Source organism: Synchiropus splendidus, chromosome 10 (assembly GCF_027744825.2).
Source record: "Synchiropus splendidus isolate RoL2022-P1 chromosome 10, RoL_Sspl_1.0, whole genome shotgun sequence".
NCBI classification, from domain to species: domain Eukaryota; kingdom Metazoa; phylum Chordata; class Actinopteri; order Syngnathiformes; family Callionymidae; genus Synchiropus; species Synchiropus splendidus.
Genome location: NC_071343.1, coordinates 19,682,793 through 19,706,463, shown reverse-complemented (window position 1 = coordinate 19,706,463; position 23,671 = coordinate 19,682,793). Strand labels below are relative to the sequence as shown.

Below are 23,671 nucleotides of genomic sequence, written 5' to 3'. Positions count from 1 at the left end.
GATGTAGACCACCCAGATTAGAGGCAGATAAAATACTGTGGCCAACGACTGTGAGATTAAGATTCTCATGCTCTACCGACTGAGCTAGCCGGGCCACTTAGGTCAGAAAAGTTCCTAAACTAGCGGATGTCTGGACCCATTTTGAAATCCTAACACGCATGAAAGAAAATTAATTGGTAGGTTGGTAGTTCAAACCCACACAGGTATAGACCCTGTTTGCACAACTTTTCAGAAGAGCAAGGAGGTGTTTTTTGTTACTTCTCTTTTCAGTTGCAAGTTATTTTAACTAAGCAACTTAGTTATTCTTTATTATTCTCCGGTGAGGAATTGCAGCTGTGGAAGATCACAGAAACTGTGCATGATACAAATTCTGATTAGATTCAGGATTGTTGATGGAAATGCTCGCCCCTAAACTGGCTACTTTTTTTCTCTCTCGTGACATTAGAATCTGTATATATCAACACTGTATTTGCCAGGGGAAATAAATGTGACAGATTTTAGAATAGTCTTCAGCGCTTTAGAAGCAATAAAAGAGAGCAAGACTGGGAAACGTGACTTTACAATGGGGCAGAGAAAAAGGATTTGTCAGAAGTGGGATTCGAACCCACGCCTCCATTCAGAGACCAGAAGTCCCATGGTTAGGAAGGTTTATCACCTTGAGTCTGACGCCTTAGACCACTCGGCCATCCTGACAACTGACCGACAAAAGGTCGTCAGCAGCTGCATATAAACTGGAATAGCCAGTTTAACCCTTTGACCAGACGGAGTCGGGCATGTTGGATGCTGTATTCGCCCGACTGTTCAATTCAGACATGGAAGAAGAATTCCAGGGATTCGTGGATGAGGAATGAACTGATAAAGTGAGCTTTTCCTGTTTCTCTTTACCACTGAACAAGGTTGGTCATATTGTGAATCTGGACATTAAAGTTTGAACAACGTTGAGTTATAGGGTTATTGTTATATTGTTATTGCTTTGCACTGTTTTGAGACTTCCTATATTCCTATTGTTACCGGACCCGCTTGATCAGTTCCGAACCGTGGTAAGGAACCTCCGGGTGTGTGACTCGCGCAGATAACAGTATGCTTTCCAACAGAAAATCTCCGGGTCTCTGCTTGTTCGACCAAGTTTATTTTGTTTCAGACAAGTTTTTGGTGCTGCTCTTCCACACTCTCTTGCTGTGGCACACCCCTCGCATTCACACACGCCCACCTGCGCAAAACTGGCAACACTACCCCCACTATGGATGATGATTAACTCTTTAGCATCACTCCATCATAACACAATATATATATATATATTAATAATAATACAAGGTTTGAGTTTGTCATGGTGTACCACTTTGACCTTTGCTCTCTGGCTCCGTTGAATGCGATACACCATGTCGTCCAAGGAGCCCACCACAAAGAAAGGGCCTTCATAAGCTGGTAGGAACCGCACTCTGCCATGACTAGGCTGTGTTCCTTTAACAAGTAGCCACACAGCCTCCCCCACCTGAAACTTAACCCGACAAATGTCACTCCGCCGACCTTCCTAACACCTCTCGCGCCAGCTGATGGGAGAGCTCCAACTTTTCTCTGAGCTCTTGGACATACTGCGGGGGGGTTTTGGCAGGTGTAGAGTCTGGTGGCAACCCGGCAACTAAGTCCACTGGCTCAGTTATCTCCCGACCGTATAACATCATGTTTGGGGACAACCCCGTGGAGCTGTGTTTGGTTGAGCGGTAAGCCATTACAGCGAACGGGAGCATCAAATCCCAGTCCCAGTGGCATCTGTCTGCAGTGGCAGCCAGGATTTTCTGCACAGTGGCATTCAGACGCTCAACTTGGCCATCGGACTGAGGATGAAAGGGTGTGGTGTGCGTCTTGTCAACACCCAAAATCTCACACATTCCCTTAAACACAGACCATTCGAAATGTGTTCCTTGATCACTATGTAAGGAATGAGGAGCCTCATATCTACTCACCCACTCTGATGCAATCTTGTCAGCCACAGTCACAGCCTGCTCATCTGGGATTGGGTACGCTTCGGCCCATTTAGTAAAATAATCCTGCACCACAAGGACATAACGATTATGTCTCTCAGTTTCGTTGCAATCCTTTCCATGGGTGCCCCAACCTTCACACTTCCCATGGGCGCTTGAGGAGTCTTCCGCGGCCGAGCTCTGGCCGCACAGTTAATGCAGGTGCGACACCAGAGGTTGACATCCTCTTTCATGTTGTACCAGAAGTATCTGTTTTTCAGACGAGCCAAAGTCCGTTCTACACCAAAATGCCCCCCCACTGGCCCATCGTGCACCTGTTCCAGAACTGCATTACGGTACTCCCGTGGCAACAAGATTTGGGAGTAAAAACGATCTCCATCTGGGTGGTAGAATTTCCCTAAAATGACGCCATCCCTGATATAGAGGCGCTGCCACTGAGCCCAATATGTCTTTGCCATTTCTACCCAGGCTGGTCTGCTCCCTCCTTCTTCTAAAGATTTATAAATGGGTGCAATATCCGGGTCAGTCTTCTGTGCCATTTTCAGTTGCTCTTGAGTCCAACCACCAAACGAAATGGAAGGAGGTACATCACTCAGTCTGTGGACCATGGGATGGGATTCGTTGTTGGACACACCACTCATTACCCCCACTAGAGGTCGCCCTACGTCTGCAAGTTTAACCAGGTCACATTGCACTTCCTTATGATGGAGCTGATGGCATTGCAACCGGGTCTGTGGAATAGCACAAGGACACGTCAGGCGACACAGTCTTCTGGACATAGCGTCAGCATTTAAATGCTGTGCCCTTGGGCGATGCACGACCTGAAAGTCATATTCAGCCAGTTTCTCCAACCAGCGTGCCAATTGCCCTTCTGGCTCCTTCAGTTTAGTCAACCAGCGCAGGCTGCTGTGATCGGTACGTACAGTAAAACTTCTTCCCAGCAAGTACTGACAGAAATGAGTGGTGAAATTAACAACGGCCAGGAGTTCTCGTCTAGTGGTGCAATAGTTCTGCTCTGTAACAGACAGTCTCCTACTCCCATAAGCCAAAACTTTCTCCTCCCCACATTGCACCTGAGAAAGCACAGCTCCAATTCCACAATCACTAGCATCTGTGTCCAAATACAGTTCACCTTGGTCAAGTGGATAGGATAAGACAGGGGCCGTAGATAATTTATCCTTCAGTTCATCAAAGGCGTTTTGACACTCTGTTGTCCAATTGAACTGGGCATACTTCTTTGTTAGTTCATGGAGAGGTTTGGCTGCCGATGCAAAGTTTTTCACAAAACGCCTGTAATATGATGCTAAACCCACAAACTGACGCACCTCCATGACACTCCGTGGCGTTGGCCAGTTCTTCACTTTGTCAACTTTCACCGGGTCTGTAGCAACACCCTGGGCAGAAACAATATGACCCAGGTAAGTAACTTGTTCTTTAAAAAGACAACACTTGGATGGCTTCAGCTTCAAGTTGGCCTGTCGTAATCTCTTAAATACCTGACCGAGCCTTTCGAGCATTTGTTCGACATCACTTCCCAGCACAATGATGTCGTCCAGATACACTAGGCACGTTTCCCATTGCAATCCCGCTAGAACTCGGTCCATCAGCCTTTGAAATGTTGCAGGCATCACGTTCCATTCGAACAACCCTTTCCTAGTGCAGAAAGCGGCAGCTTTGCGGGCCCTTGGTGTCATCTCCACCTGCCAGTATCCTGATGTCAGGTCGAGGGTGCTGAAAAACTTTGCCGTAGACAAGGTGTCAAGAGTGTCCTGTATGCGCGGGAGAGGATAAGCATCCTTCATCGTGCGCTCATTCAACAATCTATAATCCACACACATACGAGTGCTCTGATCCTTTTTGCGAACCATGACAATTGGCGCGGCCCAGCCGCTGTTACTGACTTGAGCCACACCCTTTTCCAAACTCTGTTGTACCTGCTCGTCAGCTGCAGCTTGTTTATCTCTGCCCATTCTTCTCGGAGGTAGTTTCACAGGTGGACCGGGTGTTGTCAGAATGTCATGCTTCACCAGATTGGTGCGTCCAAGATCTGTGGGACTTGCTGAGAAGACGTCGGCAAAAGAGGACAGTAACTCGGCCAACGCCCCGTGGTTGACCTGAGGCAGACCAGCACAACTTTCTACATACAGTTCTTTCAAGTGATCTGGAACTGGAGAAGACAGGGAATCTGTTATGGTTGGAGTGGTTACCTCAGATGGCACTAATGCAGATTCCTCCACGACCTCAGCAGCCTGTAAAACGCCGACCACAGTTCCTTTCTTCACCGTCACTGGGATGGAACAGATGTTAAATACTCGGACCGGGATGGTTGTAGGCCGCTGACCTTTCAGCACAGTCGGAGCCACAAGAACATGGTGTTTCTCCACAAAAGATTTAGTAGGGCTGAGCAAAAGGGTTTGCTCACAAGTTCTCTTGGGGCGTGGAGTGTACCCTCTCAACACGTACTCACAACCTGGCTCTAAGGTTATGCTTCTGGCCACTCGAACAACGCGCGTCTCCACTTGACCAACGGCGTGGCATGGCACCTTTTCCCCAAAAAGAGTTATCTCCCTTCGTCCGAAATCCAGTTGTGCTTGTGCCTGTTGAAGGAACGGGTCCCCCAGAATCACTTCCTTGCAGTCAACCGTATCTGCCACCACGAAACTAACATCGACTGTTCGACGTCCAACCACAACAGGGATGATGATTTCCCCCAACACTGGCAATCCACCAGGACAAATTCCATGCAAGATTTGAGCGACTGATGGTTCTATGGGGGGCTGGTGTTCATTAGAGATACTGTTGTAGTAGACCAAGGGAAACACATTCCTACGGGCGCCAGTGTCAAGAAGTGCACATATTTCTTTTCCATACACCCATATATTGACACACATCTCCTCGTTTTGGCGTGGAGCTTGGACAATAACATTATTCCCATCTGGAACAGGTGCATATGAACTTCCGTCAGCTGATTGGAAACGACGGGGGGAAGGGTAGTTCTTGTAAGAGTGTCCTGAACCGGAACAATTGTGACAGATCATTTCTCTCATATTTCTTCTTCTTGGGCCCTGTTTGCGTCTGATTTGTCACTGTTTGATCGGCCTCTGAGACCAGTCCACTTGGTTTGATGAATTAACTTGAAGAACATTTTCACTGACAATAGGGTTGACTTCATCTCGGACCATAGCTGTTCTCGTCCTTCGTTCCACAGAGTGGTGAATGTTTGATCTCATTAACTGCGTGGCTGCATGAGCTGCTCTTCTTGTTGACTCGAACCGGTGAGCTATTTCATAGGCACAAGCTAAGCTGCGAGGTCTGTATTTCAGCAGTTTTTGCACAATTTCTGGATCCCCGAGTGTATTAGTGAATATTTCCACACTTATTGCATCTTGCTCTCTCTCTGAGCGGTCAGCGTAAACAATGGCTACCTTCTCGTAGATGTCATCTCTCAAGGTGTGCAGCATCTCTCCTGCTTTCCTCACCCTCTGTCTCAGCTCGATCCCTGTTGCAGCAGCATGTTCTGATCCAGGTCCATAGGCAGCCTCCATCTCGTCTATCAGTTGTTTATAATTCCACCGGCTGGACCTAGGGTTCTTGTGGACTATAGCACCTGCTGCTCCTGTCAAACTGAACCTCAATTGAACAGTCATGGTCTCTTCCGACCAGAGATTAGCACGGGCACAACTCTCAAATTGATACAGAAAATCTCTCCAAGCACCAGTACTGTCAAACTTGTCCGGCTGTAGAGTAGGGATCCTTTCTCGATGGAGGCAAAACTCTTCATCGCTGCAGTCCCTTAAATCACAGCATTGGTTGAGCACAGTGCAGGCATGTGGCGGTCTAATCGGCTCATGGTGGACACGCTGGGCCTGAGCAGCACGATCTTCCCGAGAACCACCTATTGCGCATCCGTCACTTTTACAGCCCCTCGCCGTGTCTCTAATGCTCACGTGTGTGTGCCTAGCCTGCATTGCAACAGGGGAGAAGGTGGGAGTGCTAGCAGTCCAGTAGCGGGGCAAAACACCGATCTCATGGAGATTAATGGAGCGCATTGTCTCTGATTTGTACACCGGTTTTTGCAAAGAACTTTGAACAGAGGCATTTATGTCGGTGCACTGGTCATCTGCTACGGCTGTAAATGTTCTCGAAAGGTGGGTCGACGGCGGGGTTAACATCCATTCGGCGACAGGTTCCGGCGTCCATGAACAGGCCGCGCCCTCGTCTGTTAGCAACTTTAGCTCTTCAGTGTCAGGGCCCGATGTTATGTTGTTATCGCCGCCCGTTGGATAATCCTTCCGCTTCGCGCGACAACCCATAGACGGACCATTTACCTCCAAAATATCCGGCAGGAAGGGATTGCTTGCGCTCAAACTGCTAATCAGCTCCGCCACGTCCTTCGTCTGCATTCTTCCACGGTCGGTCACTTCGTTGGCAAGCAGAGTTTAAAAAAAATCCCGGACGAGCCCCCAGTGTTACCGGACCCGCTTGATCAGTTCCGAACGGTGGTAAGGAACCTCCGGATGTGTGACTCGCGCAGTATGCTTTCCAACAGAAAATCTCCGGGTCTCTGCTTGTTTGACCAAGTTTATTTTGTTTCACACAAGTTTTTGGTGCTGCTCTTCCACACTCTCTCGCGGTGGCACACCCCTCGCATTCACACACGCCCGCCTGCGCAAAACTGGCAACACTATATATTCCTATTCCTTACTATATCTAGTGGATACATAACGCAACCCCAGCCACGACTGTAGCTTCTATTCTTTGTGCCTCATCATGTGGTACTATGGCAGGACAAAGGAGTAGGAGTCGCAGGTCAAGTTCTGTGTGTCGTTTATTCAGTCTTCACAACAAAGATTCCCCAGTGCGTGGCATACAGCCTCTATTTAATGAGTCACACCTATGTGTCCCTACCCATCATCCCACTGGCTAAGACACCACACCCCCAAGCACCCGCTACAGTATGCCGATATATGGAGTCAGTTTTAAAATAGGCCATTCATTCAAGGTGCGTCTTATAATCCGATGCACCTTATAGTGTGGAAAATACGGTAACCTTCAGTGTAACCAGTGATTCTTCTGTCGCCTCTGGGACTCTGCACCTGCTGGCACTCTACGTTGTGTCTGCTTGGATGCGTGTGCAGCGCGGAGAGAAATGAGACTGGCCATCAAAATCCATATATTAGCTATAAGATATTTTGGGTGCTTGTGTCTACATTTACCGAGGTGTTTTTTGTTCAGTTATTTTAACTTAGGTACTTAGTTTTTTTTTATTATTCTCTGGTGAGGAATTGCAGTGATGGATGTAGTGAAAGTGAAGGATGGTCTAGTCACGGACGCCTGCGTCTGTGACGTGGATATTATGAAAAATAATATCACCTCGAAAGTTTGGGGCACCACCTGAAATATAGTTTCCAGGAGACTATTAAGCTCTCTTGATTAACACTTAATTAATTAATTAACGGTGGTAACTTAATTAATTATTAGCGTAATCAATCTATTTATCTGAAGTCACTACTCGTGATGTAATGTCCTTTGCTGATCAGAGGCTCTTAGATTGATTATAATACACTCCAAAGTAACGTGATCAAGACCAACGTAATTTTATTGATTTATTTAAGAATAAAAGAACAGAGGGAAACAGGAAAGATGCAAAGTGGAATGAGATGATCCCGACAATATCGCGATGGAAGCGGAAACCAGTTATGAAGCAATATCAATACTGCATCAGACGCGTATCGTAACTGATGGGAAAGTTGAGACGTTCTAGTCTAACTGTCAACCTCAGGCAAGTAATGATATTACAGAACCCCAACACACCAATCTGCGCAGAGATGACACACAGCAGCTTACTTTGGCGATGAGTGGAGGGAGGGATGAATGGGATGGATGGGTGGATGAGAGGATGATGAGTAGATGCAGAAAGTCGGTCAGGAGATGAGGGAGGAGGCAGGCGGCTTTGGAGGGAGGCGTCCTGGTTCTCAGCGAGGTGGCTCGAAGGTGATGAGGACCCGCAGCTTCAGGCATGGGTGGCACTCTCGGATCGTCTTCCGGACCGTCGTGGATCTTTCGTCGCAGACGGAGTGATCGTCGCTGGCAGAGAACGGCGTAGGACCGGAAGCGTATCTTTATCTCGTGCCAGGTGATTCACCGGTCTGAACAACCTTCTATAGTGGTCGCCTTAATGACACACTCCAGATAGCGGAAGGTTGTTGAAAGTTGGACTCGCGCACTCGTCACGGCTGCCGGCTGTGATCACGTGGTGTGACTGGGCCGCTCCTGAAGGAAGCTCTGGCTTGGCAGACCGCTGGAGGACGAGGGCGATGTGCAACTTTGAAGAAGTTACTCAATGACTCTCACACTTGGACGTGCAGTGAGTGGAGGAGCAGCAGGAGTCTTTGCAGGAAGCTTGAGCAGGAGCCGTCGATGAAGTTGGTTGCAGGAGGCGAAGTAGCCAGAAGAAGTGGCAGAAGCAGGCAAACAAGGGAAAGAGCAAAAGCAAAAAAAGCGGTCGAAGTTCTTTTGACCGGGTCTTTTAAACTCTCATGAAGAGTGTCATTGCCCAGTTTTGATTGGTTGAAGGAGTCCCATCACCTGTTGCTGTTTGGACCAGAGTTTCCAAGCCGTCCTCCTCCTCCTCCCCTGACAAGGTCGTAAATACCAGTCTGCAGATGGGAGATCTGAAACCTCCCAGTGCCAGAGTTTTATTTGACAATAAAACATTACCTGAGTTGTAAAGTTGCTCACAATCTGTCAAAACTTTCCCATCTCAATTTAAGCATTCAAACGACACCAAACATGACCATTCTAGCACATTGTCTTCTTCTAATGATCAACATAACAATCAACCATTCATGTCAAGTTTAACATCACATGTTCAGGGCATCTGGTTTGCTGGAACATCCTGTGGAAACCATGGGTTAAGTGGGAAACAAAAGTCCTTTTTCAGAAATACACATTAAGACACATTCACATTTAAGTCTGTCTTTGTTCATCTGGAACCTGGAGAAGGGGGAGCTGTGTGTGTCCCCCACCAAACAGGGTTCATGAGTTGGTCAGGGTTCCTGTTTACTTCAAACCCCTCTTGGAATGTTCTCTGGTCTCTCCCCCCTTCGACCATTCAACCAATTTATGGTCCTTATCTGGGGGGGTCCGAGATCTCTGAGCTGCAACAGGCATGGGAGGAACCCGAGGAGATGTCTCCGAGTTGAAGTTATACCTTCACCAAAGTTCAACAGGAGTTCATGTTTGCTTTTCTGGAGAAGGAATCACTACATGGAAGATCACAGAAACTGTACGCGACACAAATTCTGATAACATTCAGGATTGTTGATGGAAATGCTCGCCCCTAAACTGGATACTTTTTTCTCTCTCTCATGTCATTTGAATCTGAATATATCAACACTGTATTTGTCAAAGGGGAAAGAAATTTAAGTGACAGATTTTTTAAAACTCTTCTGCGCTTTAGAAGCAATTGAAGAGAGGAAGAATTCGAACCCACGCCTGCATTCAGAGAGCAGAAGTCCCATGGTTAGGAAGGTTTATCACCTTGAGTCTGGCGCCTTCGACCGCTCGGCCATCCTGACAACTGACCTTCAGAGTCTTGTCAGCAGATTCATAGAAACTGGTATAACCAGTTAATGCAAAGTTCAGCGATCACAGCTTTGAGCAATTTTTTTTCCTCTTTATATTGATGATTGAATTCATATTTTGCTCTTTCCATCAGACTTTTGTGTCCAAAGTAACTAATGTAGATTTAACTCTCAAATGATGATTTTGTTTTTGCAACACAAACCTTTTCACGAATGAAAGCAACATCTTTGTTGTGTTACGGTGTGTGAATATAAAAGTAGTGGCCTCATCACTACATTTAAGTTTACAAATAGAAAAGGTTTATTTCTATCCATTATTACACAGCAGCACCAGGTGTCACTGGTTTATCGAGGATAAAACTACTTTGAGAACAAATTACATTCTAGCATTTTATATTTCCTTGCATGTTTTATATCAATGATAAAAAAAAGGTAATTGCTGGGGTAGAACCCATGATCACAATGTTATTAGCAACCCTCATTTTGACTGGAGACATTCTGCAGACCTGTCCAATGAAGAACAACATATTGGATGGGACTGAAGGCTCACAGTGATGTGAAGAAAAGCGAAGTACCGTGACCGGATTCAAACTGGAATTTCTGTGGCTACAACGCAGAGTACTAACATCGACACGATCACAGCTTCTTGGAAACATCTTTCTTGAGCAATACAGACAAAAAAGTTGTGATGAAATGCGTGGCATGCACTGTGCTAATATTCTTCTTGTGGAGTCAAACAGTGTTTTATTTCTGCGTCATGAATGAAAGATTGGTTGACCATGTTTTTGTTTGCGGTTCTGGTGGTTTGAAAAGTAAAAAGTCAAGTCATCATCTTCGAGCCTTCACCCGCCCACAAATATAATGGTGTTTAGGAAGGAAGATTTACTCCTTTCATCCATTTGAAGTGGTGTTATGAAGATTTAAATTGGGCATGTGAAGGTTCAGAACAGCTTTTGGTGCTCATCTTGACTGGAGACGATGTGCCTGATAAAAGCAACGCCTGAACAGGGACTTGAACCCTGGACCCTCAGATTAAAAGTCTGATGCTCTACCGACTGAGCTATCCAGGCTCTTAACATGGGTAGAGGTGTGGAAGCAGGGGATGTTGCACATCTTCGGTTCAACGCACGCTTTGCAACGCAACAGTATTGGTCGAGACTGATGTATCAGCCCAGACATTTACAATCCACTGGCAGATAGCAATTGTACAGGTCTAGACAACTGAAGGATGAGACCACTTAGCTCTGTGTTTGAGTGACAGACAGCAAACAGACACACAAACATAACACATTGAAGGAAAGATTTGACTCTGGGTGCATTGTGTGGGCACAAGGATGTAGGACAATTTCGTCTTTAATTGACAAAAACTGTACTGAGGCTCCCGACACCCAATCTAACCCCCTGATAACACCTCTTAAAATGTACTCAAGGAATGAAATACTGCTTCTCCATCATCAGTGAACCTCAGTGTTGTCTTTCTCTTCTTCTTTGGCTCAGAATTTGAATCTCAGATTCGCAGCAAAGGTTTGAATCAGGTCAACCGGACTATTAATTGTCAAAGAAAACGTTTCGCCTCCTATCCAGGAGGCTTCGTCAGTTCAAACAGTTTCATACAAGGCCACACCACCCAGCTGTTGGTTCATATATGTGGATGACACCTGGGTCCTAATCTAAAAGGATGAAGTAGAACCCTTCACACAACACATCAACTTGGTAGACGGACACATCAAATTCACCCAAGAAGATGTGGAAAACAACAGACTACCTTTTCTGGACTGTGCTGTAAACACTGAAGCAGACAGGAGCCTCAACATCGAAGTGTACAGGAAACCAACACATGCCGACCAATACCTCCAGTTTGACTCTCACTAGAACAAAAACTTGGAGTCATCAGAACTTTGAGACATCGAGCCCAAAACATCCCCAGCTCACCTAGGGGGAGAGAGAAGGAGGAGATTCACGTCAGGAATGACTAAAAACATCAAAAGGGAACACAAAGGACAAAGAAAACAATGTCCAGCGCCGTAACAGCATAGTTATTCCCTATGAGCCAGAAAAGGAGCAATGTGGTTTATGCAATCCAGTGCAGCCAAGAGTCCCAGACCTTTACATTGGAGAAACTAAACAACCTCTCCACAAATGAATGGCCCAACACAGGAGAGCCAACTCCTCTGGACAAGACTCTGCAGTCCATTTACATATAGAGGACAAGAAACACACCTTTGAAGACAGCACTGTCTGCATTTTGGCAAAAGAAGACCCCATTAGCATAATGCTGACTCTTGTCACCCATCACATTGGACTGGCTCCACCCCTGTCCATCAACATCTTGTCCCATTCAGATGGCCTGATATAAGCCTGAACTCCAACCCAGCTCAGTAGAACTGACGAAGCCTCCTGTGAGTCTTCCTCCCCATCTCATGTGTTGTTCTTCATAATCAATTGGACAGGTCTGCAGAATGACTCCAGTCAAAATGACAGTTGCTAATAACGCCAAGGTCATTGGTTCAACCACGATACGAACCAATTTCTTATCATGCATGGTTAACATACCAGAGAGGAAAAAAAACATCACACCTTCAATGGATTGTTGTTATCGAACATGATCCATTAAAGGGGTCTGAATGCAAATGACCCTGTACGTGCATGAGAATGAACATCACAGATTATGTACAACTGGTGTCCACATGAATACAGTTTTGTTTAGATTCACACACATTCTCATTCTCACTCCTCCATGGACCGTCACCTTATCATGGCGGGGGGGTTTGAGTACCTCAATGATTCAGGGAGCTATATTGTCGGGAGCCTTGTGCTCCTGGTAGGATCATCCCTGACAAACAGGTCCCTGATGAGAGGTCAGACTAAGTACGGTCCAGACGACTTTATGGAGGAGGGAAAATGGATGAGGAGTACCCGGCCCGGAGGGACACCGGGGCCCACACCTGGAGCCAGGCCTGGGTGTTGGGCCCGTCAGCGAGCGCCTGGTGGCCGGGCGACCCATGTAACCCGGCCGGGCACAGCCCGAAAGAGCAGCGTGGACCGTGCTTCATCCATCCCATCGTTGCCCCATGGGCTCACCACCTGTGGAGGGCAATCCAGGAGTCGGGTGCGCTGTCATTTGGGTGGCAGTGGAAGGAGAGAAGGCTGGCGCGGAGGCCCTGGGCTGCATCGGTTAGCTCTGGGGACGTGGAATGTCAGTGCGGGAGATGGAGCGTTACCAGTTAGATCTGGTGGGGCTCACCTCCATGCACAGCTTGGGCTCTAGAACCCAACTCCTTGATAGGGGCTGTGAGGCGCCAAGCGGGAGTGGGGATACTCACAAGCCCCCGGTTGAGCGCCTGTTTGTTGGAGTTCTCTCCGATGGACCAGAGGGTCGCCTCCCTGAGGCTTAGGCTTAGGCTGACTGCTGTTTGTGCGTATGCACCGAATAGCAGTTCGGAGTACCCGGTCTTCTTGGGGGTCCTGGATGGGGTCCTATGTGAGACCTCACCCGGTGACTCCATTGTCCTCCTGGGAGACTTCAATGCTCACGTGGGCAATGACGGAGAAACTTGGAGAGGCGTGATTGGGAGGAACGGTCTGCCTGATCTTAACCCGCATGGTTGTTTGTTGTTGGACTTCTGTGCTAGACATGGTTTGTCCATCACAAACACTATGTTCGAACATCGGGAGGCTCATAAGTGTACTTGGTACCAGAGCTCCCAAGGTCGTAGGTCAATGACTTTTGTGTGATTTTGTGATCGTTCCATCTGGCCAGTGGCCTCATGTTCTGGACACTCAGGTTAGGAGAGGAGCATAACTGTCAACTGATCACCATCTGGTGGTGAGCTGGCTCCGATGGCGGGGGAAGCCTTTAGACCGACCAGGTAAACCCAAACGGATAGTGCAGGTGAACTGGGAACCTCTGGAGGACGAAGCCGTCAGAGGAGCATTTAACTCACACCTCCGGGAAGCTTTTTCACGCATCCCTGTGGAGGTTGGGGACATCGACCATGAGTGGTCGGTGTTCAAAACCGCCATGGCTGAGGCTTCAGTTGCGAGTTGTGGCCTGAAGACCATCGGTGCCTCAAGGGGCGGCAACCCAAGGACATCTTGGTGGATACCCGAGGTCAGGGAAGCCGTCCGACTGAAGAAGGAGTCGTATCAAGACCTAATGTCTTGTGCGACTCCTGAGGCAGTTGCAAGGTACCGTCTGGCTCGAAGGGCTGCGGCTTCGGCTGTTGCTGAGGCCAAGCAGCGGGTGTGGGAGAAGTTTGGAGAGTCCATGGAGGAAGACTTTCGATCGGCACCAAGGCGCTTCTGGAAAACGGTCAAGCACCTCAGGAGGGGGAGGCAGCGGAACATTCAAGCTGTTTACAGCAAGGATGGTTTGCTGCTGACTTCAAGAGAGGACGTAATTGGCCGTTGGAAAGAGTACTTTGAGGAACTCCTGAATCCGGATATTCCGCCCTCCGTAAGGGAGACAGAGCTGGAGGCTGATGGGCAGTCTTTGTTAATTTCTCGGGCTGAAGTCACTGTGGTAGTCAAAAAACTGCACGGTGGCAAGGCTGCGGGAGTTGACGAGATTCGTCCTGAAATGCTGAAAGCTCTGGGTGTTGATGGGCTGTCGTGGTTGACACGCCTCTTCAACATTGCGTGGAGATCTGGGTCGGTACCGGACGAGTGGCAGACGGGGGTGGTGGTCCCTCTATTTAAAAAGGGGGACCAGAGAGTGTGTGCAAATTACAGAGGCATCACACTCCTCAGCCTCCCTGGTAAGGTCTACTCCAAGGTGCTGGAAAGGAGGGTCCGATCGATAGTCGAACCTCGGATTCAAGAGGAACAATGCGGGTTCCGTCCTGGCCGTGGAACTACGGACCAACTCTTTACTCTTGCGACCGTTCTCGAGGGTTCCTGGGAGTATGACCAACCCGTCTACATGTGCTTTGTAGACTTGGAGAAGGCGTATGACCGGGTGCCCAGGGATCGGTTGTGGGAGGTGCTTCGGGAGGATGAGGTGAGTGGTTCTCTACTGAGGGCTGTTCAGTCTCTTTATTCCCGGGGCGGGAGTTGTGTTCGTATACTTGGATGCAAGTCCGATGTATTCCCAGGGAGGGTTGGTCTTCGCCAGGGTTGTGCTTTGTCCCCAATCCAGTTCTTGGTCTACATGGACAGGATTTCGAGGCGCAGCTCTGGTGAGGAGGGTTTGCGGTTTGGTGGCCTGAAGATCCAGTCTCTACTCTTTGCAGATGAATTGGTTCTGATGGCTTCATCATCGCGTGACCTACAGCTCACGCTGGATCGGTTTGCGTCTGAGTGTGAAGCGGCTGGCATGAGGATCAGCACCTCTAAGTCCGAGACCATGGTTCTCAACCGGAAACGGATGGATTGCTCTCTCCGGGTAGGGACTGAGATCTTGCCTCAAGTGGAGAAGTTTAAGTATCTCGGGGTGTTGTTCTCATGTGAGGGGATTAGGGATTTGGAGATTGGTCGGCGAATTGGTGCAGCAGGGGCGGTATTGCAATCCCTTTGCCGCACTGTTGTCCACAAGAGAGAGCTGAGCCAGAAGGCAAAGCTCTCTATATACCGATCAATCTTCGTCCCGACCCTCACCTATGGTCATGAGCTTTGGGTCATGACCGAGAGAGCAAGGTCCCGGATACAAGCGGCTGAAATGGGTTTTCTCCGAAGGGTGGCAGGCGTCTCCCTTAGAGATAGGGTGAGAAGTTCTGTCACTCGGGAGAGGCTCGGAGTAGAGCCGCTGCTTCTCCACATTGAGAGGAGTCAGTTGAGGTGGTTGGGGCATCTCATCAGGATGCCCTCTGGACACGTCCAGCTGGGAGGAGACCGAGGGGTCGACCCAGGACCAGGGGGAGAGATTATATCTCGACGCTGGCCTGGGAGCGTCTCGGAATTCCCCAGTCGGAGCTGGTGGATGTTGCTCGGGAGAAGGGCGTTTGGCGTGACCTCCTGAAGCTGCTACCCCCCTGACCCGGCAACGGATAAGCGGACGACAATGGATGGATGGATGGACATTCTCAATTGTATCATTGCAGTTGAATTCAAAGCCTTTGTTTCCCCTTCAGGGATTGAGTTTGACAGCCCAGTTGAAACACAATTTAGTATCCATAAAACAGTCTACGTCCCTGGGTGGGCTCGAACCACCAACCTTTCGGTTAACAGCCGAACGCGCTAACCTATTGCGCCACAGAGACATGAAACAGCAATCTAACATCTGGATCAAACGTTTGTAAACATGTTCCATGCGGTCGAGCCCTCAGGCCACCATTGACTCCCAGTGTGGGAGTCAATGGTGGCCAGGAACCTCATCACGCTAAAGTTGAAAGATCATTCTGGAACAAGTCCATTCAGAAAAGGTTTATTTCTATCCATTATTACACAGCAGCACCAGGTGTCACTGGTTAATCGAGGATAAAACTACTTTGAGAACAAATTATATTAGAGCATCAGAGTGCAGTTTAAATAGCATCAGTATATTGGTTAGGAACTAGGATTGTGGAGTCCCATTTAAAATGAACACAGTGTTTTCAACGTCCTTGTTCCTTCCTGGTTCTACATACATTTAAAATGTATGAGTTGTTTTATCAAGCAAAACAACAGCTGGCTGAAATTTGCATCATTTGGACCCTTCATTTATTTTCTTTGTTGCCACAGTCTCCTGAAAGGAACCGGACGCTGCCCGACCTCCGAGTACGTGATTTTGTCCTGGAATGCAAAGTAAAAAGTAAATGTAACTTATTGACACATCATTAACCGTAGCTGGGATTTGGAAGAGTCAGCCTGCCACAAACAAGGAGCAAAGTTTTCAAGGGTCAATACTTCTGTATTTCTGAAAATCTGTCCACCCGATCTGTGAGAAACACAAAACCAAAAAAATAAGGGACCAGAGAACATTCAATCAGGATTATGGCATTTGTGTGCATTTACTGTAAATGCATTCCATTTCTATGGTGAATGTGTTCGTGTTGTGTGGACAGCGGGTGATACACTTCTCAGGGCGTCAAGTCAGGGCAGAAGGAACCACAGAAGCAGTGGGATGCAAGCTTCGGTTTATTCCACATCAGCATAACATTGTCTCATCGCTTGGCATCGCTATCCATCAAATTGTTCAAAGTACAAACACAATAAATAGAGGCTGGATCAAGGGCGTTCCTCGTACCAGATACACATCATCACACACGTGCACGCCCACATTTGACCTCCAGGCAGAGTCGCTGAGACAAGACCTTCAGGGAGCTCCAGAGAAAACAGACATTCCTGTCTACACCCCAAGTCTTCTAGCCGCTCCTCCATTCGGACAGAGGAAGTCTCATGCTCATACTCTACTACGGAATGGTACATTCGTACATGATACTCTCGTACGTAATCTGTGATGTTCATTCTCACGTATGTATAGTGTCATTTGCATTCAGAAGCAACAGACCATGAACGGCAGCAATGATCCTTTTTTGAACGCATGAATGGGACATTAGGATGGAGACAACACATCCAAGGTAGATAAAATAAGATAATGTGCACAAAAGAACTTGAATCTCAGATTCTTCATTCCACAGAGAGTTGTATCCTTAAACCTCTATATGAGCAGGCCGGTTAGCTCAGATGGTTAGAGCGTGGTGCTAATAACGCCAAGGTCATGGGTTCGATCCCCTTACTGGCCATTATTTGATTTTAGAAAATTCCACCCAATGGTAATTTTAACAGGAAGACCTTGCCAAAAGAAAACTTTCCAGCCGTCATCATCGTCCTCAAAGCCAACCTGAAGGGATGGTTGAAGAAAAGACGTTCAAATTCAACGTTGAACAACCGGGACACGAATTCGGGGCTTGTCGTCAGTCTCGCTGGAATGACTAAAGAAGACCAGCTGCTTGATATTGGTGTCAACAGGGCATTCAAAGCTGGAATGCGAACTGTGTGGGAACAGTGGATGATAGAAGGCGAACACACGTTCACCAAGACAGGGAGACAATGCCGAACAACATACGCCTCTATCTGCCAGTGGATCGTAAATGCCTGGCCTGATATATCAGTCTCAACTGTAGTCCAAGCTTTCAGAGAGGCAGGAATCATCATTGAACTGCCAGACAACAGCAGCGACACTGACTCGAATAATGATGACTTTGACCAGACGGAGTTGGGCATGTTGGATGCTGTATTCGCCGGACTGTTCAATTCAGACACTGAAGAAGAAGAATTCCAGGGATTCGTGGATGAGGAATGAACTGATAAAGTGAGGTTTTCCTGTTTCTCTTTACCACTGAACAAAGTTGGTCATATTGTGAATCTGCACATTAATGTTTGAACAATGTTGAGTTATTGGGTTATTGTTATATTGTTATTGCTTTGCACTGTTTTGAGACTTCCTATATTCCTATATATTCCTATTCCTTACTATATCTAGTGGATACATAACGCAACCCCAGCCACGACTCTGGCTTCTATTCTTTGTGCCTCATCATGTGGTACTATGGCAGGACAAAGGAGTAGGAGTCGCAGGTCAAGTCCTGTGTGTCGTTTATTCAGTCTTCACAACAAAGATTCCCCAGTGCGTGGCATACAGCCTCTATTTAATGAGTCACACCTGTGTGTCCCTACCCATCATCCCACTGGCTAAGACACCACACCCCCAAGCACCCGCTACAGTATGCCGATATATGGAGTCAGTTTTAAAATAGGCCATTCATTCAAGGTGCGTCTTATAATCCGATGAAACTTATAGTGTGGAAAATACGGTAACCTTCAGTTTAACCAGTGATTCTTCTGTCGCCTCTGGGACTCTGCACCTGCTGGCACTCTACGTTGTGTCTGCTTGGATGCGTGTGCAGCGTGGAGAGAAAAGACACTGGCCAAGATACTGTTTTTTCGAAACACGACTCGCATTAGTCCACCACAACCACAAAACAAACAACCAGTCTTTCATTTACAAAAAAAAAAAAAATGAAACACTATTGTTTGACTTCATGAGAAGAATATTTACTCAGTGCATGCCACACATTTCATCACAACTTTTCTCGTCTGTATTGTTCAAGAAAGATGTTTCCAAGCAGCCGTGATCGTATAGTGGTTAGTACTCTGCGTTGTGGCCGCAGCAACCCCGGTTCGAATCCGGGTCACGGCACTGTGCTTTCTTTTTTTTCATTCAAATTTGCAGGTGCAGGTTTTTTGTCAAACCGATCTGGAGCACACAGTTGAACCAATGGGGTTAGTTTGATGCTGCTTGTTTGGTTGAATCAAATAGCTGCACCCACATGGCCCTTTAGGTATTTAGTTTGACGCCCCAGATGAAATATGAATTACTGTTAGTAGAACAGAGAGAGCTGCTGACTTCCATGAAGATTTGAACTGACAGAAAGAATCTACATCAAAAGCCATATACTTATGGCTTAGATTAACCAGTTTAAGCAGTAATTCTTCTGTCGCCTCTGGGACTCTGCACCTGCTGGCACTCTACGTTGTGTCTGCTTGGATGCGTGTGCAGCGCGGAGAGAAATGAGACTGGCCATCAAAATCCATATATTAGATATAAGACATTTTGAGTGCTTGTGTCTACATTTACCGAGGTGTTTTTTGTTCAGTTATTTTAACTTACTTAGTTTTTTTTATTATTCTTTGGTGAGGAATTGCAGTGATGGAAGATCACAGAAACTGTACGCGATACAAATTCTGATAACATTCAGGATTGTTGATGGAAATGCTCGCCCCTAAACTGGATACTTTTTTCTCTCTCTCGTGTCATTTGAATCTGAATATATCAACACTGTATTTGTCAAGGGGAAAGAAATGTAAGTGACAGATTTTTAAAAACTCTTCTGCGCTTTAGAAGCAATTGAAGAGAGGAAGAATTCGAACCCACGCCTCCATTCAGAGACCAGAAGTCCCATGGTTAGGAAGGTTTATCACCTTGAGTCTGGCGCCTTCGACCGCTCGGCCATCCTGACAACTGACCTTCAGAGTCTTGTCAGCAGATTCATAGAAACTGGTATAACCAGTTAATGCAAAGTTCAGCGATCACAGCTTTGAGCAAATTTTTGATTGATGATTGAAATGATATTTTGCTCTTTCCATCTGACTTTTGTGTGCAAAGTAATTAATGTAGATTTAACTCTCAAATGATGATTTTGTTTTTGCAACACAAACCTTTTCACGAATGAAAGCAACATCTTTGTTGTGTTACGGTGTGTGAATATAAAAGTAGTGGCCTCATCACTACATTTAAGTTTACAAAGAGAAAAGGTTTATTTCTATCCATTATTACACAGCAGCACCAGGTGTCACTGGTTTATCAAGGATAAAACTACTTTGAGAACAAATTACATTGTAGCATTATATTTCCTTGCATGTTTTATATCCATGATAAAAAAAGGTAATTGCTGGGGTAGAACCCATGATCACAATGTTATTAGCAACCCTCATTTTGACTGGAGACATTCTGCAGACCTGTCCAATGAAGAACAACATATTGGATGGGACTGAAGGCTCACAGTGATGTGAAGAAAAGCAAAGTACCGTGACCGGATTCAAACTGGAATTTCTGTGGCTACAACGCAGAGTACTAACATCGACACGATCACAGCTTCTTGGAAACATCTTTCTTGAGCAATACAGACAAAAAAGTTGTGATGAAATGTGTGTCATGCACTGTGCTAATATTCTTCTCGTGGAGTCAAACAGTGTTTTATTTCTGCGTCATGAATGAAAGATTGGTTGACCATGTTTTTGTTTGCGGTTCTGGTGGTTTGAAAAGTAAAAAGTCAAGTCATCATCTTCGAGCCTTCACCCGCCGTTGTTGGTGTTTAGGAAAGAAGATTTACTCCTTTAATGCATTTGAAGTGGTGTTATGAAGATTTCGATTGGGCATGTGAAGGTTCAGAACAGCTTTTGGTGCTCATCTTGACTGGAGACGATGTGCCTGATAAAAGCAACGCCTGAACAGGGACTTGAACCCTGGACCCTCAGATTAAAAGTCTGATGCTCTACCGACTGAGCTATCCAGGCTCTTAACATGGGTCGTGGTGTGGAAGCAGGGGACGTTGCACATCTTCGGTTCAACGCACGCTTTGCAACGCAACAGTATTGGTCGAGACTGATGTATCAGCCCAGACATTTACGATCCACTGGCAGATAGCAATTGTACAGGTCTAGACAACTGAAGGATGAGACCACTTAGCTCTGTGTTTGAGTGACAGACAGCAAACAGACACACAAACATAACACATTGAAGGAAAGATTTGACTCTGGGTGCATTGTGTTGGCACAAGGATGTAGGACAATTTCGTCTTTCCAAAAACTGTACTGAGGCTCCCGACACCCAATCTAACCCCCTGATAACACCTCTTAAAATGGACTCAAGGAATGAAATACTGCTTCTCCATCATCAGTGAACCTCAGTGTTGTCTTTCTCTTCTTCTTTGGCTCAGAATTTGAATCTCAGATTCGCAGCAAAGGTTTGAATCAGGTCAACCGGACTAGGAATAGTCAAAGAAATCGTTTCGCCTCCTATCCAGAAGGCTTCGTCAGTTCTAACAGTTTCATACAAGGCCACACCACCCAGCTGTTGGTTCAGATATGTGGATGACACCTGGGTCCTAATCTAAAAGGATGAAGTAGAACCCTTCACACAACACATCAACTTGGTAGACGGACACATCAAATTCACCCGAGAAGATGTGGAAAACAACAGACTACCTTTTCTGGACTGTGCTGTAAACACTGAAGCAGACAGAAGCCTGAACATCGAAGTGTACAGGAAACCAACACACACCAACCTATACCTCCAATTTGACTCTCACTAGAACAAAAACTTGGAGTCATCAGAACTTTGAGACATCGAGCCCAAAACATCCCCAGCTCACCTAGGGGGAGAGAGAAGGAGGAGATTCACATCAGGAATGACCAAAACATCAAAAGGGAACACAAAGGACAAAGAAAACAATGTCCAGCGCCGTAACAGCATAGTTATTCCCTATGAGCCAGAAAAGGAGCAATGTGGTTTATCCAGTCCAGTGCAGCCAAGAGTCCCAGACCTTTACATTGGAGAAAATGGTGGTTACTCACGTAACCCAGGTTCTATGAATATGTGCGTAGCCCTCTAACGGCCTTCGCAATTGGTTAATCCACATCAAGGCACTGGCCTCGGCCTGAGACTTCGATTGATTGGCTCTCCGCCCAGGAAGGCGCCACCCACCGCGTATAAATCTCCCCTGCTCCTGCCGCTCTGCTCCTTTTGGAACTCAGCGGAAAGAGGCCTGCTGGGCAGCCAGTTAGAGGGCATAGAAGCACCTCCGAAGAGTGCAGCGGATGAGGAGACGGCCCTGGTTGAATGAGCCCTGAGGCCCTCAGGGGCCACAGAGCCTTCGGCCTTATATGCAGCAGAAATGGCCATACAAACCCAGTGGGCAAGGCGCTGTGAAGAGACAGCCCTGCCTCTCTGGCTGCCTCCATAGCAGACGAACAGGTTATCGGTCAGGCGGAAGCCCTTTGTCTTGTTCACATAACAAGCTAGGGCCCGCACCGGGCACAGCCGGTGCATCCTAGCCTCCTGATCAGACTGATGGGGTGGGGGATAAAAGGCCCTCAACATCAGGACTTGAGACCGATACGAAGTCGTGATGGCCTTCGGTCTGAAGGCCGGGTTTGGGTGGAGGGTCACGGAGGTCGAACCTTCACCAAACGACATACAGCGTAGCAAAGTAGCACCAGGTAGCAAACACTCGCCACTTAGAGGTGTAAAGTCTGTTAGTGGCAGGTGCACGGGCGCTCTGCACCGTCTGGATGACTGCGTCCGACAGACCCATATCCAGCAGTCTCACCCTTTCAGCAACCAGACCTTGAGAGGTCGGCCCAGGACAGGACGGGACAGAAGCCGGCCCCGATCCTGCACCAGAGCCCCGTGGGTGTCTGGAATTGTCCAGGGGGGCCCGTCGCCAAGCTGATCAGGTCCGGAAACCACCTGGTGCCAGGACTGTCGGGGGCCACCGTGATCACCGTCAACCTCTGCGTCCTTACACGAAGAAGAAACGGCATCAATAGCCTCAGCGGATGGAAATGCATACAGCAGTCCTTGCGGCCACGTCGGGTGCGCCAGAGCATCCACCCCCAAGGTGGGGTTGTCCGACGCCCTCAAGGAGAACCACAGAGGGGCTTTGTAGTTCGTCCTTGACGCGAACAAGTCCGCGACCGAAACCCCGAAGCGAGCCCAGACCGCCTCTGCCACGTGAGGCGCGAGACCCCACTCTTCCGCCGACACGCCTCCTCTGGACATTCTGTCCACGTCCACGTTCAGCACACCTGGAACGTGACGCACTCTCAGTGAGAGAAGGTGAGAAGCCGCCCACAGAAGGATGCGCGCTGTCACTCTGTGTAAAGAGGGAGCTCTCACTCCGCCCTGGCGGTTGATGTAGGCGACCGTCGTGGAGTTGTCTGACCTGACCATCACGTGATGGCCTTCCAGACGCGGCGCAAAGTGCTCCAGCACCTTCTCCACCGCTAATAGCTCCAACAGATTTATGTGCAGCGTGGGATTCGACCAGGGTCCTCCCACGTGCTCCTCTCCTAGCGCGCCTCCCCATCCCGACAGGGATGCATCCATGAATACGTGCACGTATCGCTGGACGCAGCCCATACGGACACCTTGGTGGAGACGACTGCTGGAGGCCCAAAAGGTCAGATTCGGGTGAACTTGGGCCGGAAGGACCACCAACTTTGATCTGTCCCTGACTGGGTCGAGCCTGAGATGCGTGAACCAACGTTGAAGGCGTCTCATGTGAGAGAGACCCAGTTTGACTATCGAGTGAGCCGCCGACATGAGACCTAATAGTGCTCTGAGAGCTTGGCCGATGACTTCTGGGTCTCCATCAACTCCATCAGGCCTGAGACGTTGGAGCCGAACAGCGTGTCGTCGGAGATCGGCGCTCCGATCAAGTTACGCTTTTCCGGCTCATTGAGCCCCGTCTTCCCGAGCCACAGGTTGCGGGCCACCATCTGGGTGAGGGCGCACGTTCGTGCCCCATCCACCGAGGCCGCCAGCGCCATCTTCTGGAAGGCCGCGGTAGTGAGCTGGATCCTCCGGAGCTCGTCCCCCGACACGGACTCCTTCCCGAACAG

The 23,671-nt window shown here is 47.9% G+C and overlaps 6 non-coding genes across 6 annotated transcripts; 2 read left to right on the top strand and 4 right to left on the bottom strand.

Moving 5' to 3' along the window:
* Positions 1-583: 583 nt before the first annotated feature.
* On the bottom strand, positions 584-693 carry trnal-caa (transfer RNA leucine (anticodon CAA)). The gene is made up of 2 exons: positions 656-693; positions 584-622 (listed from the first exon to the last, which is right to left on the bottom strand). It is a non-coding gene; the product is annotated as a tRNA-Leu (tRNA).
* Positions 694-10,565: 9,872 nt separating this feature from the next.
* trnak-uuu (transfer RNA lysine (anticodon UUU)) lies at positions 10,566-10,638 on the bottom strand. Its single transcript has one exon. It is a non-coding gene; the product is annotated as a tRNA-Lys (tRNA).
* Positions 10,639-15,691: 5,053 nt separating this feature from the next.
* trnan-guu (transfer RNA asparagine (anticodon GUU)) lies at positions 15,692-15,765 on the bottom strand. The gene has a single exon. It is a non-coding gene; the product is annotated as a tRNA-Asn (tRNA).
* Positions 15,766-17,155: 1,390 nt separating this feature from the next.
* On the top strand, positions 17,156-17,229 carry trnai-aau (transfer RNA isoleucine (anticodon AAU)). Its single transcript has one exon. It is a non-coding gene; the product is annotated as a tRNA-Ile (tRNA).
* A 1,385-nt stretch (positions 17,230-18,614) lies between these two features.
* On the top strand, positions 18,615-18,686 carry trnah-gug (transfer RNA histidin (anticodon GUG)). Its single transcript has one exon. It is a non-coding gene; the product is annotated as a tRNA-His (tRNA).
* Positions 18,687-20,490: 1,804 nt separating this feature from the next.
* On the bottom strand, positions 20,491-20,563 carry trnak-uuu (transfer RNA lysine (anticodon UUU)). Its single transcript has one exon. It is a non-coding gene; the product is annotated as a tRNA-Lys (tRNA).
* Between the last annotated feature and the right edge of the window lie 3,108 nt (positions 20,564-23,671).